Source organism: Antechinus flavipes, chromosome 3 (genome assembly GCF_016432865.1).
Source record: "Antechinus flavipes isolate AdamAnt ecotype Samford, QLD, Australia chromosome 3, AdamAnt_v2, whole genome shotgun sequence".
Taxonomy (NCBI): domain Eukaryota; kingdom Metazoa; phylum Chordata; class Mammalia; order Dasyuromorphia; family Dasyuridae; genus Antechinus; species Antechinus flavipes.
In genome coordinates, this window is record NC_067400.1 from 366,297,373 (window position 1) to 366,314,335 (window position 16,963).

Sequence of the window (16,963 nt, forward strand, 5' to 3'; positions counted from 1 at the left end):
TCAATCGTTTTAGCCAATCTTATAAGTATAAATTGATATCTCAAGGTTATTTTAATTTTTTTCTCTAATAATGATTTAGAATATTTTTTCATATAACTACAGATTGTTTTGATTTTTTTCTTAGTAAAAGAAACTTCCTGTTCATGTCCTTTGACCATTTTTCAATATGGGAATGATTAGCATTTTTGTAGCTTTGACAATATTCTTTATATATTTGAGATAAAAGACCTTTGAGAAACTGTCTACAAAAATTTGAGGAAAAGGAAAATAATCTACATGTTCCAAAATATTTATAGTAACTCTCTTTGTGATGGTAGATAACTGGATATTGTTCATCAATTGGGAAATAGCTAAATAAGCTATGGTATATGATTGTAAGGAATACTACTGTGCAAATTTTGTAGAATATCATTGTGTGTAAGAAATTATAAGCTTGATGATCTTATAAAAACATGAATAAATCTGCATGAAATAATAAAGAGCAAAATGAGCAGAATCAAGAAAATGTTGTACATAGTAATGGCAATACTATTTTTAAAATAACTTTGAGCGACTAAATCATTTTGATTATCCTAGGTACCCAAATTAACTCCAAAGGACCTATGAAGGAAGATACTATCTGCTTCAAGAAAAAGATGTGATAATAGAAGTATACTGTTGAATGATTATATATATATATAATATACAAAGGTATGTGTATGTTTGAATGCATGTATACACTTATTTGTGTTTAATAGTAGCCATCTCTTAGGTAGGAATAGGGGAAGAAATATAAGATAATAAGTATCAGAGAATAATAATAATAAAGTGGATTCTGAATCTGGGCATTCTGACTTAAAATCCTACATACCACTACATCATACTGCTTCTAATTATAAGTTTTAAAAGGTCACATTAGAGCCACATTATGGGAGAGTCATAATATTTAAGTTAATGACACTTTTAAAAAAAAGAATTAATAGATGGGAATGAGAAATTTGGATTAGATAAGCAAAAGGGTTTCCTAACAGTAATTATTAATGTGGAATCAGACATTAAGAAGTAAGGAAGTTTTATTTGAGTCTTTATGATGAGAAGGAAAGATTCATCCAAGGCCTTGGTACTTATGCAGCATTTCCTCAAAATGGAAAACTAAACTAAATAATAATAATAATAACAACAATAAGCAAATAATATAGCTACCATTTACCATTTATAGAGACTTTAAGGTATGCAAAGTGCCTTGCACAGATGATCACACTTAACGGTCTAAGAATTAATTTCTAATATTCTAAAGTTATCATCTCCATTTCATAAACATTTCTACGGAAAAGGAGAAATAACGAGTCTTCAAGTTGTGAACAGTAGCAACGATGACTCATATTTATGTAGTGCTTTAAGGTTACAAAGCACCTGCCTCCCAGCAGCAGTATGAGAGACAGGTAAGTCAAAGCGTTATCCCTGTTTTACCAGTGAAATACATAGAGGTTGCTACTTAGAGTTACAATGAATGGATTTTAATGGGGATTTAGTCCCTACCCTCATGAATTCAACTTTAGTGCTCTTTCGAAATGCACAGAAATGCTTTGAATTATCCCATTGAAATTTAAAAATTTATCTAAAACTGGATTAGGAAAATGTATGCTTGATTTTTGTGAGTCTGGTGTAAGAAATAGAAGTACATTTGAATTCTATAATCCCATATCAACCAAAAGCAATATCATTATCCTAAAACATTAGTCAAAAAGATGGCACAGTTGAAAGAACACTATCTCTTGATTCAGCAGACTCTAGTTCAAATCATGCTTTGATGTTCACTATCTACATGATGTAAGGAACATTATTTAACCTCCCTGATATCAGTTCCCTTATTTACAAAAAGAAGGGGTGGGATTACATGGTCTCTAAAATCTCTTCTGACTCTAAATCTGTGGTCCATGGCTGTATGACATAATGACATGTGAATGATAAAGCTCAAATAAATTTATTACATTCATTAAAATTCCACAATTTCCTAGCCTGATGAATTTTCTGTGACCCACCTGACAAATAGGAAAAGACTTGAGTTAAAAAAACATGAATATAAGGATATCAACACTTATAATTATGTGCATTGTAACATTATTTACAATAATTATAACAACTCAACTCACATTACTATAGGAATCTAAGATGAAAGTTCTTAACCTGTTTGTATCATAGAACCTTTTGATAGGCTGGTGAAAACTATGGACCTCTTTTCACAATAATTACAGTAGTGGTGATAGTTGCTTTTAATCACATTTGAAGGAAATGAAAAATTTCAGGCAGTGGTTAATTAAAATAAAGATGTAATTTTTTTCATCCTTTAAGTTTATGGATTCTTTGGAAGACTGAGTGCTCCAAAGATTATAAAACACTGTGACTAGCAATATCATGTAATTCTCATTTAGGTTTAGTATATAGTGTCATATTCAAATAAAAAGGGACTACTAAAGCACACATAAGATCCCTGTGGCCTATATATTGACTTAGAAAAACACATGTTAACATTATCTATATCCTATTATATTTTTATTCATTTTGTTACATATTTACCAATAACATTTTAATCTGATTTGGGCTCTTCCCATAGGCTTTGTGTTTGACACCTCTGGGTTAAGTGACTTAGATAAAATCAGGGAGATAGTGTGTTAACCACAATTCAAACCTAGCCTTTCTGATTGATTCTGGATCCCTAGCTGCTTCTATTATACCATGCTGAAAGTTTTTTTCAAAAAAACAAGAAATAACTTAGGCATCTCTGCTTCTCTTCTGTTTAAAAAAATGTATATTTGTCACATATTTGCTCATTAGTGTTTATATATTTGCTTTTCTTTTGACAATTGTTTTGTGTATTTACACTTGAAAGTTAACTTGATGTAAATGGGAAAACTGCATCCATTTTATTACTTGTTCCTTGTTTTAAATTGGTTAGTGATTAAAAAATTTGGATTTCTAAGTGAATGATTTAATTGTTTTCTTTCCTTATTTGAATTGCTCTTCTCAGTGTAATTAGAATGGGCTAATTTGTTTAATTTATATATCCAGGGTTTTACTGAGTTGCTGATGACTACTGAGAAATACAAGACTACAAAGCAAGGAAGTGAAATTCTCTCTTGGAAGAAAGATCTTGATATTTTCCCCGTCTCTAAAAAAAAGGTGCCCTCTTAAAATACACCTATCCCTTGCTATAGAGACATGTATTTTCTACATTTTTCACCTTAATGGAAGATAGTCATTTATGCCTGTTTTTCCTTATTCTTAGGTCTATAATTCACTATTTTATTCCATTACAAATAAATTCTGTCAGATAGCCAGCATGGATACACATACCTATGCAGAGAAATACAATACACAAAATTTAAAAGTAATACTTTCCAAATGCTTCTGTGGCCAAATAATCCCCCCAAATGATGTCTACCTCAGAAAAAACTCTAGGTGTACGTTCCCCCACCACCCAGTGTAATGTTTTATGGAAATCATTAGACAGCTCTTTTCTGAGGTTCTGCATTTACTTCACCTTAAGGATGATGAACAGTAGACTAATTCATTTCACCTCTCATATCCCATTATCTCAGTAATCTAGCAATTTCTCCTTTCAGTGAGTATTAGTAGTAAAAAAAAAAAAAAAAAAAAAAAAAAAAAAAAAAACCACCACCAACAACAACAACTATTATTTCAGTATTTGAAATATGTGAAAACACGTCTCAAAGCCATTTGCGTGAAACTTTCTCCATTGATAGAAATTGATTATATAATGTTCCGAATCTGTATTAGGAGCAGAATTGGTGATAGCTGGGGAAAGGATTCGAGACTTCTGGCTTTCAGCTTTAAGAGAAAAATCATGAGGTTTGTAGACTATCTTCTGGTCCCTAAAGGGAGAAAAAGACTGGAAAGAAGCCAACTCAATCATTTCCATCTGTAGGGGCAGAACACTGAATAATCAGTAACCATGAAATGAAGAGACTGATGAAAATTGCTTTTTTACATTTGGATAAGGGGATAAGTAACTTTGTATAGTTTCAGAAACACTACCATTTCCCCACATTAAGATGAATGAAATGAAGGCCTTCATTTTGAAAATTTTCATCTTATAGTTTTTGTTGCTTTTTTTTACATAAAAGATTTTTGCCTATTGCTGTTTAACTTCAGTGAAACAACTTAGTCTTTTATGTTTAATGTCAAGAAAGAAAATTGAAACTAGTTAAAATATAGGGACATTAGTGGAGTGTATCCTACGGTCATAAAAATTGACATTTAACCAAGCAAAATTGACTCTAACCAAGTCACATATATTTGTTGCACATTTCGTATATGTTTAGCAGTGTACTAGGAAATTGTGAAAATACAAAAGATACAAACATATATATATATATACACATATATGTGTGTATGTATACATATATATGTATATATACATATGCATGCATATGTACAAACATACATGTAAATGACAAGATCCCAACCCTTATAAAGGGCTTATAAAAGGCTTACGGAGACACTGATGCTACTTAAGTTCAATGTGCACAACTTCAGGTCCTAAATTGTAGGCTGCCAATTCCACTTAAATTTTGTAGTAGTCATTCATTCTGCCACTTGAAATTTTACCTCAAAACCCTGAGATTATGGTAGTTTATGATTATGAATAAAAGAGCTCTTAGAATTCAGAGGAATAGATCAGTCTCCAGGAAAGGATTCATTAAGAAGGTAAGACTTGAGCTAAGTCTTAGAGAATAGACAAAAGAGGGAAGGAAAAATAATATCTGGCACAAAAATAGGACTTTGAATGATTGTAGAATTGATTTAAGTAGTACAAATAAGGGCCTAGTGTTTTTCTTGTTGTTGAGTCATTTTCAATCATGCCATAATCTTTGTGACACCATTTGGGGATTTCTTGTCCCCCTTCTACTTAACCAGTTCCTTCTCGTGCTCATTTTACAGATAAGGAAGTAAGGCAAACAGGATTAAGTGAATTGTCCAGAGTCACAAAGCTAGTTAAGTCTCTGAGGCCAGATTTGAAATCACAAATATGAGTCTTCCTGGCCACAAACCCCATGCTCTATTCACCACTTAATCACCCATTTACCCATGATACTTAGAAAAGCACATCTTATTCTTCAAAGCCAAAATAAGAGCCTTTATCATCATTAAATCTATCTTCTGCTCCCCTTTCTTAAGGCAGAATTTTCTAAAGGAGGAGTATACACCCCTGAAAGGGGAGGAGGGAAATATATAAATTAATGGTCTAAATGATTTGATATTTTCTAATACAATTCTACAATGCCCACAAAAGTGCATCTACTAATTTCAAGGAGTTAGCTAGATGGCAGGATGGATAGAATGCTGAGCCTAGAGTTAGGGAGACCTGAGTTCAAATCTGCCCTCAGACACTTACTAGCTGCATAACCTTGGCCCAATCATTTAACTTGTATTTGTCTTAATCCATTGAAAAAGGAAATGAGAAACCATTTATCTTTGCAGAGAAAATCCTAAAACAGTACAATACATAGAGTCCATGAAACAACAACAATTATTTTCAAAATTCAAAAGAAAGTGAACAGAAACAACACTGAAAGAATGATTAGTCTCCAGGAAGTAGTGAAGTGGATTAGCAAAAGGTAAGTTCACACTAATCAGATACACTCTCCAACCTGTTATTATTGAGTCAGAAGCCTGACTTTTCACAACCCAATTTAGGATTTTCTTGGAAAAGATACAGTAGGGGTATGCTATTTCATTCTCCAGATAATTTTACAGGTGAAGAAACTGAGGTAAACTGGGTTAAGTGTATTGCCCAGCAACAAGGAAGAGCAAATTTTTCATTCTTTATCTCTCTGCAGAAATCTCATTCTCACTGTAGAAAAGGATAGGACCTTCCATTGAGGGAGCAGTTGATGATATTACAAAGAATGTCCCATCACCATCACTAGTCCCTTTAAAGTGGAGGACTTAGAAGTCCTTGATGTCTCCTATTTACAAAAGGTCTCCCCAGTGGTTAGGCTAGAAGAATTTACTCTTCACATAGGGCAAATCTCCACACATTTCTGTGAATTTCTAACCAATTATCTGAAGGTTTAAAGATTTGAGGGCTGAAGCACCTGCTACCATATCTTTTCTTATTATCTTTGGGAGGCAGTTGAGTGAAGAGGAAAGAAAAAAATGTTGTGTTTGGAATAAAAAATTCTGGCATTAAATTCTTGATCTACCACTTTGGGCAATTCATCTAAACCCTCTAGACCTCAGTTTCCTTAATTGCAGTGATAGACTTTATACACTAGATAATATCCAAGTTCTTTTTCAGCTCTGGAACTAGGATATTATTATAAGAATGTAAGGTGGTGCTTATTTACATTAAAATACACATCATTTAAATTTGTTTTTAGATCTGTTTATGTGATTACAAAATTATAATACATTTTTCATTTTATTTGATGAATATAGAAAGTAATGAAATTATTGTGAATACTTATTTAAAAAGTATTTATGAGAATTTTAAAAATATAAAATTTGCAACAACTGCTTTAGAAAAGAATAAGAGTGGGGGGAGTTAGGAAAGAACAAATGGGGGGGAGAGCTGTTAATATAGTCAAATGTTAGAAACAGCTAGATAGCACAGCTAGCACAACATTGTAGAATCAAGAAGACCTGACTGTAGAAAATGATGAGCTGGTTGATTTCAGGGAGACCTGGACTTATTAGGGAAAATGTTATCCACCTTCAAAAAAATAGTTGGCAAGTGGAAATAAACATAGCATGATCTTACATATATGTGTATTCTATGTCTATGTCTATATATACACACACACACACACACACATATAAACACACATATAACCACTTTTAATTTTGCTTTCTATAGGTAAAGATGGGAGGGAGAGGGAGAAGGAGCAAATAAAGTAAAAAGTAAATATCAGAGAACAAAAGAAAACCTACAAAGAAGCAGAGAAGAGATGCATAGCTCTGAACACGATGTGTAGTATTTATTATATAGGCTTTCTTGAAATGGAGATGATTGTTTCATATTGAATACTTTCTTATGTTCTCTGTGTACATAGCAATGGTTTTTTTCTCTTTTTTTCTAATTTTCTATTAAAATTTAAAATAAATGAAAAACATTTTCAAAGAAAAAAAAAAAGAGGAAGACCTGACTTCAAATCTAATGTTGGACAAATAAGCTATTTATGAACAATTCATTTAACCTTTATTTGCCTTACTTTCCTCATCTGTACAAGAAGGGTGATAATAACTTTTGCCTACCAGAGTCGTATTATGGATGAAATGAGTTAATACCTATAAAAGGATCCCAATTTTGATGCATTGTTATTATATAATTCCATTATGCAGAATACAGCTATTTAAAATAAAACTGAGCAAGGAATCAGGGCAGTCATAGAAATGCAAGGAAAGCAAACAATTGAGTCATTTCTATCAAAGAGTTCTAGTGGTAGTTCTCAAATAAATGTCAACAATTGAGTCAGGACATTGGAAGAGTATAGATTTAGTATCAAAAAAGCCTGGAAGATACTCCTATTATATTCTATCCTGGTTTGGATTATTGCATTCGAACCTAGGTGCCCACATTTTAGGCTAAATGACTTAAGGGAATATGTCCAAAAAATGGAATCTAGGATGAGTGAGAGAAATGGAAGCAGTTGAAAGTATTATAGAGATCCCAGACTTATAGACAATAAAACTTGAATGGGATGAAAACTGGCTTCAAGTAGTTGAAGGAATGTCATATTAGAGGGATTAGGCTCTGCTTAGCATACTAGAATGAAGGAGTGATTGATTGGTGAGCATTAGACAAGTTTTAAATCAATATGAGGAAAAACTCCCAAACAATTCAACTGAATCTAGCAAGCATTTACAGGTACATATGATACTGAGTAAAAACAAAGAAACAAGCAAGGTTTTGCTAGATGACTGGACATACAAAGACAACATAAAATATCTCGTCCTTTCCTGGGGTCAGGGTGGAGTGTGGAGGTGGGGAAGATAAAACATAAAGTTTAAGTACTGTCCTAGTAAAATTGAAGAGAAAACTCAAACTAGGGGGATGGGGATCTAGTAAGGCTTCTTGGAGAAAATGGCACCTAACCTGCTATCTGGAAGAGAACAAATTTTCTCAGAGATGGAGATGTGTAATGGGCTGAGGCTTGAGTTGATGCACTGAGGTCCCAAGCACATGAGGCTAAATAGTAATTGGACAATATTCTATTAAAATATATGCTTGGAGAAAGAATGGCCCCCGCCCACTCTTTGTGCAAGTCCTGATGTGTTGTATAGGAAATGACAATTTTGGTGGGTGGAGGCAGGAGAATGGAAAAGGAAGGGGAAGGAGAGACTGCATGCATTGCCATTGCGATGGTTTTTCAGCTCAGGTCTCTCTCTGCTAGCTGGCTTCCTGTCGCAGCTGCCCATATTGCTATCGCAACTGATATTTTTCCAGTTGTTTAGGTCTGATTTTATATATGTGAGAAGTGTTTTGTAATGCTGTTCAGATAGTTCTTGGACTTGTCTTCGTAGGTAGACCCCCAAGTATTTTATTTTGTCTACAGTAATTTTAAATGTAATTTCTCTTTCTTTCCCTTGCTCATGAACTTTGCCAATAATATATAAAAATGCTGATGATTTGTGTGGTTTTGTTCTATATCCTGCAACTTTGCTAAAGCTGTGAATTGCTTCCAGTAGATTTTGAGGTGATTTTGTAGAATTCTCTAAGTACATCATCATATAATCTGCAAAGAGTAATAGTTAATTTCTTCATTTTCCTATTCTTATTGGGAATGTATCTAACTTCTCGTCATTACAAATAATGATTGCTATGGTTTTAAATAGATACTGCTTAGTATTTTAAGGAAAGCTCCCTTTATCCCTATGTCTCCAGTGTTTTTAATAGGGATAGGTGCTGTATTTTGTTAAAAGTTTTTCTGCATCTATTGAGATTATTATATGATTTTAATTGGTTTTGTTATTGATATGGTTGATTATGATAATATTTTTTTCTGATATTTAACCTGCTCTGCATTCCTGGTATAAAACCCACTTGGACATAGTGTATTATTCTGCTGATAAGTTGCTGAAATCTCTTTGCTAATCTTTTATTTAAAATTTTTGCATCAATATTCACTAGGCAGATTGGTCTGTAACTTTCTTTCTCTGTTTTTGCCCTTCCTATTTTAGGTATCAGTACTATATTTATGTCATAGAAAGAATCTGGTAGTACTCCTTTTTTTAACCTATTTTTGGAAATAGTTTACATAGTATTTGAATTAATTGTTCTTTAAATGTTTGTAGAATTCAATTGTGAAACAATCTGGCCCTGGAGATTTTTTCTTAAGGAATTCACTAATGATTTCTTTTCTAAAATGGTATTATTTAAGTATTTTATTTCCTCTTCTATTAATCTGGACAATTTCTATTTTTGTAAATATTCATTCATTTTAATTAGATTGTCACACTTGCTCCCATAGAGTTGGGCAAAATAGTTCCTAATTATTGCTTTAATTTCTTTTTCATTGGTGGCAGGTTCATCACTTTCATTTTTAATGCTGGTGATTTGATTTTTTTCTTTCCTCTTTCTTATGAAATTAACCAAAGGTTTATCTATTTTGTTAGTTTTTTTCATAAAACCAACTATCAGTTTTGTTTATTACTTCAATAATTTTCTTAGTTTCCAGTTTATTAATCTTTCCTTTGAGTTCCAAAATTTCTAATTTTGATATTTAATTGAAAGTTTTAAATTTGTTCTTTTTCTATTTTTTTCATTGCATGCCTAATTCATTCATATCCTCTTTCTTTATTTTTTATTCATGTAGCTATTTGAAGGTATAAAGTTTCCCCTAAGAACTATTTTGGTTGCATCCCAAAGGTTTTCATTTATTGTCTCATTATTGTCATTCTCTTGGGTGAAATTATGGATGATTTTTTGTGATTTGTTGTTTGACTCATTCATTCTTCAGAATTAGATTATTTAATTTTTAATTGGTTTTTACTCTATCTTTTCCTGATCTTTTATTGAATATAATTTTACTACATTGTGGTCTGAAAAGGAAACAACTAATATTTCTGTTTTTTTGCGTTTGATTGTGAGGTTTTTATGCTGTGATACATAGTCAATTTTTGTGTAGGTGCCAAATACTGATCCCCCCCAAAAAAGATGTGTTCCTTTCTGTCACTCTTCAATTTTCATCAGAGGTCTATTATATCTAGGTTTTGTAGGATCCTACAAAGCCCCCCTAGTTTCTTGTTTATTTTGTGGTTAGATTTGTCTGAATCTGAGAGGGGAAGATTGAGGTCCTCCACTAGAAGAGTTTTGCTATATCTTCCTGTAACTAGCTTAAAATCTTCTCTAGTACTTTGCCTGCTCTACAACTTGGTTCATACATTAAGTATCATTATTACTTTATTATTTACAGTACTGTTCATCAAGATGTTATTTCCTTCCTTATCTCTTTTAATAAGATCTATTTTTACTTTTCTTTTACCTGAGGTTAGAATTGTTGCATCTGCTATTTTTACATCACCTGAAGAATGATAAATTCTGTTCCAGCTTTTTACTTTTACTCTGTATGTGTTTCTCTGTGTCAAATGTGTTTCTTGTAAACAACATATTGCAGGATTTTGTTTTTAATGCTATTTGCTTCCATTTTATGGGAAAATTCATCCCATTCACATTCACAGTTATGACCATTAGCTCTGTATTTCCCTCCTCCCCTGTTCTCTTTCTACCCTGTCCTTAGCTCTGTGTTTTTAACCTACTCCACCCACTACCTTATCTCTTATTATCCCCTTCTCTTGACAGTGTTTTTAAAATCTGCTTCACCTACTACCTTATCTTCTATCAATCATTCTCCCATTTTCTTATCTTTTTTCCCTAGTGTTTCTGCCCTCCTTTATATCCTGTCCCTCCCTTTTCTTTTCCTCTTTCTTCTCCTTCTTCTTTATAAGATTATATAAATTTTTATACCTAAATGAATGATTAAATTATTCCCTTTTAAAGCCCAAACTGATGACATTGCTCATCCTTTTTCCTTCTTTGTCTGATTGTTAACAGCTCTACTTCTTCATGTAAACTAATTGTCCCATTATATCTCTCCTTTCCTCTTTTTCTAGTACAGACTTTTCCCCCACCCTTTAATGTCTTTTTCTTTGATGCTATTACATAAGGGACTATTCATTCACAACTATACCCTCAGTCCATGTGATGCTCTGCCTCTGTCTGCCCCAGTGACAGATACAGTTTGCAAGAGTTACAAATATAGTTTTCCTATCTAGAAATGTAAACACTTCAACCTTTAAAATATATTTTCCCCTGTTTATGTTTTTATTGTTCTCTTGTGTTCTGTGTTTGTAAATTAAATTTTCTATTTAGTTCTGCTTTTTTCAGTAGAAATGATTGAAAGTCTCTTACTACATTGAAGTTCCATTGCTTTCTCTGAAAGATGATGCTGAGATTTGTTGGGTAGTTAATTATTGGTTGTAACTCCAGGTTCTTTGCCTTCCAAAATATGGTATTCCAGGCACTCTGATTCTTTATTGTAGAAGCGGCCAGATCCCAGATATTCCTGACTGCTGCTCTTTAATATTTGAATTTTTTTCCCTTTGACAGTTTGCAGTATTTTTTCCTTGAGATTATAGTTCTAGAGTTTCACTACAATGTTCCTTGGGGTTTTTCTTGTGGTATTTCTTTCCTGATATGATGAATGGATTCTCTCAATGAGTATTTCTCCCTCTGTTTCTAGAATATTGGGGCAATTTTCCTTAATGACCTCTTGTGGAATGCTATCCAGGATCAATTTTTGGTCATAGCCTTCAGGTAGGCCAATAATTTTTAAATTGTCTTTTTTGAATCTATTTTTCAGGTCAGCTATTTTGCCAATGAGGTATTTCACATTTTCTTCCATTTGTCATCCTTTTTAGTTTATTTGACTTATTCTTCATGTCTCACGAAGTCATTAGCTTCCATTTGCCCTGTTCTAGTTTTTAATGTGTGATTTTCTTCAATTATCTTTTGTATCTCTTTTTTCATTTGGCTTATTCTCTATTTAAGTAGTTGGTTTCTTCAGACAATGTTTTCCTTCCTTTTCCAAGCTGTTGGCTCTTGCAGGCATAGCTCTCATTTCTTTTCTCATTCTTTCTTCTACCTCTCTTATTTGCTTTTAAAATCTTTTATGAACATTTCCAAAAAGTCTCTTTGGGCTTGAAATCAATTTATATTACTCTTTGAGATTTCTTCTGTGGACATTCTGTTCTCCTCTGTGTTTGTGTTTGGTTTGCCCTGTCACCCCAATACCTTTTCATGGCCAAGGTTCTTTTCTATTTCTTGCTTCTTTTCTTTTCTTTTTTTTTCTTTCCTTTCACTATTTCCTTTTTTTTTTTTTTTTTTTTACTTTTAAGGTGGAACTCCACTTCTGGGGTAAAGGGGATGCTGTCCTATGCTTTCTGTGCAGCTCTGAGCCTTGGCTTTGAGCACAGGGGACCCTTCTGTTTGCAGGGGTTGCTTTCCTGTTCTTTTCAGGAAACATCCTGGTTGCCCAGTTTGTCTTCTGAGCTGGGACTGGAAGCTGATCCCCTGTTGTGCTCCTTTACCAAGGGTCTTAGTTCCTGATTTGCTGGAACTAAAACCCTCTCACTGGCTTTTTCAGAGTCTGTCTGAGGTGGGCTGAACACCCTTTTCACCCCAATGATACTGACCTTGCTTGAAGTTTTCAGTCTATCTTGAGCTGGAGAGAGATTTCATTCCATCAGACTTTGTTCAGAGACTTAGTTTTAGGTGGTTTTGAAGGAAACTGGGAGAGCTCAAGCAGCTTCCTGACTTTAGTCTGCCATCTTGGTTGCACCACAAGAACTCCTGTGAGCAAGTAAATAATTCAAATGCACTTCACTGGGACACTCTCTGATAGCAAATATTACAGAAAAGTTTTTGAACTGCATTAAAGGAAGAAGTTTGCCTATTCATTTCACACCAATAAAATCACAGGGTTATATACCCAAAAAAGTATAATTGGAATACATGAAGGTTTTTTAACAAGGATAGGCCCTCTTAGAGTCAACTGGATTATGGAAGATAGAATGCAGAGGAGAGAGTCATCCAATTAGAGCTGTTCAAAAGTAGAATGAGCTACAGCATCACTGAGTTTATCTTGCTGAAAGTCTTCAAGGGAAGATGGATAATAATTTTTCAGAAAGGTTAAAAAAGGAGATTCTTATTAAGTTACAAATTAGACTATATGACATTTGTAGTCCCTTCCAAGTCCAGTATAATCTCTGTGGTTCTCTGAATACTGAAAGCCTGGCCCTGGATATTGGTTTTCCAAGGAGGATCAAAGGAAACATATAGGAATTCAGGCCTGGAGGTACTTAACAGAGAAATGGGTACTAGGAATAGACCTGATTACATAATAAAGAATAAAGTATTGATAATCAGTCATGAAGTCAAAGGACTAGCTATAGAGCTATCTTGATAAAAACTCCCTCCAATATTCTGAATTTTAGTCTAACTGAATTGATTAGTCATCATCCTCTGTTCTTGTCTGCCCCACCTAATCTCCACAAATGCATACTGTGTGGATCGGAATTATAATCCTATCCCTTGGCAACTCTGCCTCTATCTCTGCCTCTGTCTTCTCTTTGGCTTTTTATCTCTCTTCTTCTCTGTATCTCTATGTTTGATTTTGTCTCTCTCTCTTTCTCTGTCTCTCTGTCTATTTCTAGCTTTATCCCACTCCCAGTGGGCAAAGGTTCCATTACATTGTGTTATTTGATACATATTCTCCTATATATACACCATTTCTAATTTTTCTTTTGCTACTAATTTGAATAAATGGGTTATCTTGGCTGTGCTTTATATGTTCATTGTGGAACTGGTATTTGGTGAGAAAGGTCCTTGAATATGAAGTTTAGACTCTAAACTTCTGTTCAATAATTAGTAGCAATTAAAAGTTATCTTGAATCTGATCATATGCCTAGATGAATAATATTAAAGGGAGCACACAAGATTCAAAAGTTACATCTCAGAAAGTTTAAATTAATTAATTGTCATATTTGTCTTTTCAACTTTAGACTGAGTTGCCTTTATTGCCTCTTGGAAGATGATTGTATTAATTTTATGATTCATCATTATAAGTCAAGTCATGTCTCATCTTTATAATTCTTTTTTCCACTTCTCATTTGAGGACACAAGATAAATAGTACTTTGCTAAAGTGGGGTGGGGGTGGGGGCGGCAAAGAGAGAGAGAGAGAGAGAGAGAAAGAGAGAGAGAGAGAGAGAGAGAGAGAGAGAGAGAGAGAGAGAGAGAGGAGAGAAGGAGAAATTAGAAGGAGTACAAATGCTAGGGAATGGAAAGAGAATAAGGTAAGCTAGCCAAGATTTTAACATGAGAGGTAGCTGGCAAAAGGATCTTTACCTTGGTAGATAATGACTCTGAACTATGTAGAGTAGGAAATCAGGAAGGGGGGATTTAATAAACATGGAATCTTCAAATATTGACTTATTGGGAAACAGATGTATGATTTGGTGCTCTTCAATGTGACTCTCTCCTAATTATACCACAAACCTGGGTATTCTGTTATGTGAGTCAATCCTTCCCTCCACCAATATATTGAGGTGAGAATTAAACTGCTCCTTCTCTATCCATCACTTCCTTTTGGCCACCACCACTCAGGACCTCTGTCCTTTAAGATTGATTTTGTATTTCTCATTTTGTCCAGGTTTCTGGGCTCAGCTTTCTACTTTCAATATACTCTCCTTCCATTGTCAATGAGTTCAGTACCTGAATTATAATCTTCTGCTTCCACTCAACCCCTCTCCCTCATACTTGAAATATTAAATGTTGATGATGCTATCCCTTTAAACACCTTTGTCTCCCAATTCATGAGGCTCCTAAATGCTATGGCCTGCATCATCATTTTACTTCAGGTATGCACAAGTACATCACAACTTGGATGTCATCACAGCATGGTAAACTGTGCCATTTCTATGATCTTGAACATTTAAATTCCTCTATTTGATCATGGTAACTTCTCTCTGTATTTCTTTCTGTCCCACTTTCCAAGTTTTTCCTTTTGTTTTTACTATGACCTCTCCACTCACAAAACCATGATGTTACTGAAATAGTCTTCTTTTGGGTCTTCCTGTAACAAAATCTTTCTGAATTCTAACCTAACATTCACAAAGACTGAAAAGTGATTTTCCTGAAATTCAAATATGACTGTGTCACACACAGACTCACATATACATATATACATACATATTCCTATTCAACAAACTCTAGTGGTTTCCAATGAACTCTTCTGACATTTAAAACTCTTCATAACCTGGCTACTTCCTCTCTTTTCCTTCTTTTTAAAGTTCACTGCTTTCTTTGAAGTATATATTTCAGTTATTTTGACCTATTTAACTGTTTAGTATAGATGATACACCTCTCCTCTGCACTGATATTTCCCTGTACTTAAAATGCCACCTTCCTCATCTCCTTTTGTAATTCTTGATATCCTTCCAAAATCATCTTCTTTATGAAACTTTCATTTCTCTTTTACAGCTATCAAACTGCCATCAGGAAAAGAACTAGTGGGGAAGAAAGGCTTAAAAAATTAGGGAGAAAGAAGACATGGTTAAAGGGAAAAATTCCTAGCGAAAACTTGAGGAGATGGATGATACCAAGGGAAAAATTTAGAGTTGATGTTATTTTTAAAAGAGTAAAATACATGGATTTATCATACTGCAAGTGTGAGTATTTACTGTCCTCTCCCTGTTCTATTTCTTGACTTCATCTAGATCATCTTTTTATTGAATATCTTTTTATTGGAAGACTTTTATTCTGCCTCATCAATCCTGAGTTCCTACCAACCCTGATACCCAATATGAATTCTTCTTCAACAGCTCTTCTTCCTTTCACTTACTATGGACCCATTTTCCTTCACCAGTCTTTTTATTTTTAAATGAGGCTAGGAACCTTTTCTAACATTTGATACAGCATTAGTCATCTTGAAAATCTGAAATCATAGCAGCTGTTGGCACAACATTGAGTAAAACATTATTGCTTTTCTTGAATTTCTATAAAATTTCATTTGTACTTGATATAGGCAAAGGGGGGAAATCAGCAGTACTAAAATAATCTACTCTCTCTTCCACTAAAGTCAATTCTTTCAAGTAAAAGAAACCTTTTTTTAATGTTCTTTAAGCAGCCACGAAGCTGCAGGAAGGACATGTTATCAAAGCACACCTTGTGGTCTCTGAACAGAATGAGTGTGCATCTATTTTTTCAGATCATTAAAAGAAATGCAAAGTTAGGAAGGGAAGAGATCTGAAATCCACTTTTTTGCATTCCCTTAAAAATTCTTCATTCCTTTAATTCCTTCAGTTAAAAGAATGATAAAAGCCTCGAAAAAAGAAATGATGACCATATCCTTAAAAAAAAAGGAGCTTTGTGTGCCCTGAAGTAAACTAATGCCTACCTAGGCATCTTAATAAGTATCACAAAATATCACATTCTGGGAATGAATCTCCCTTGCCTTGGGTCATTTCTTTATGTTTTACACTAGAAAGAAAAAGACATTTTAAGATGTTTGGAGACAGTTTTATTTTTAAGAACTAATCTAGATAACCAAACTGGGAAGGCTTTGAAAATAGTCCTGCCACCAAGGACCAGCCTAGTTAAAAGTGGAGAGTCTCATTACTTACAGGTAGACCAGTATGGGATTAATTCTGTGTTTAGAGCAGTCCATGAATATCAAGAAAATTCTTTCAAGATACTAGTGCAATAATTACTTGAACAGGCAAGCCTTTCCTAGTTGACACTTAGACTTGCTGAACTGAAGAAGACAGAGATAGATAGGCAAGGTATTGAGCAGACTTGTTTGTGAGAAGAAACATCAAACAATTTTCCCTCAAAAAAGAAAATCAAGATAGTGTCTAACTAACATGGCATACAATTCTAATGGACTTGTGATGAAGAAAGCC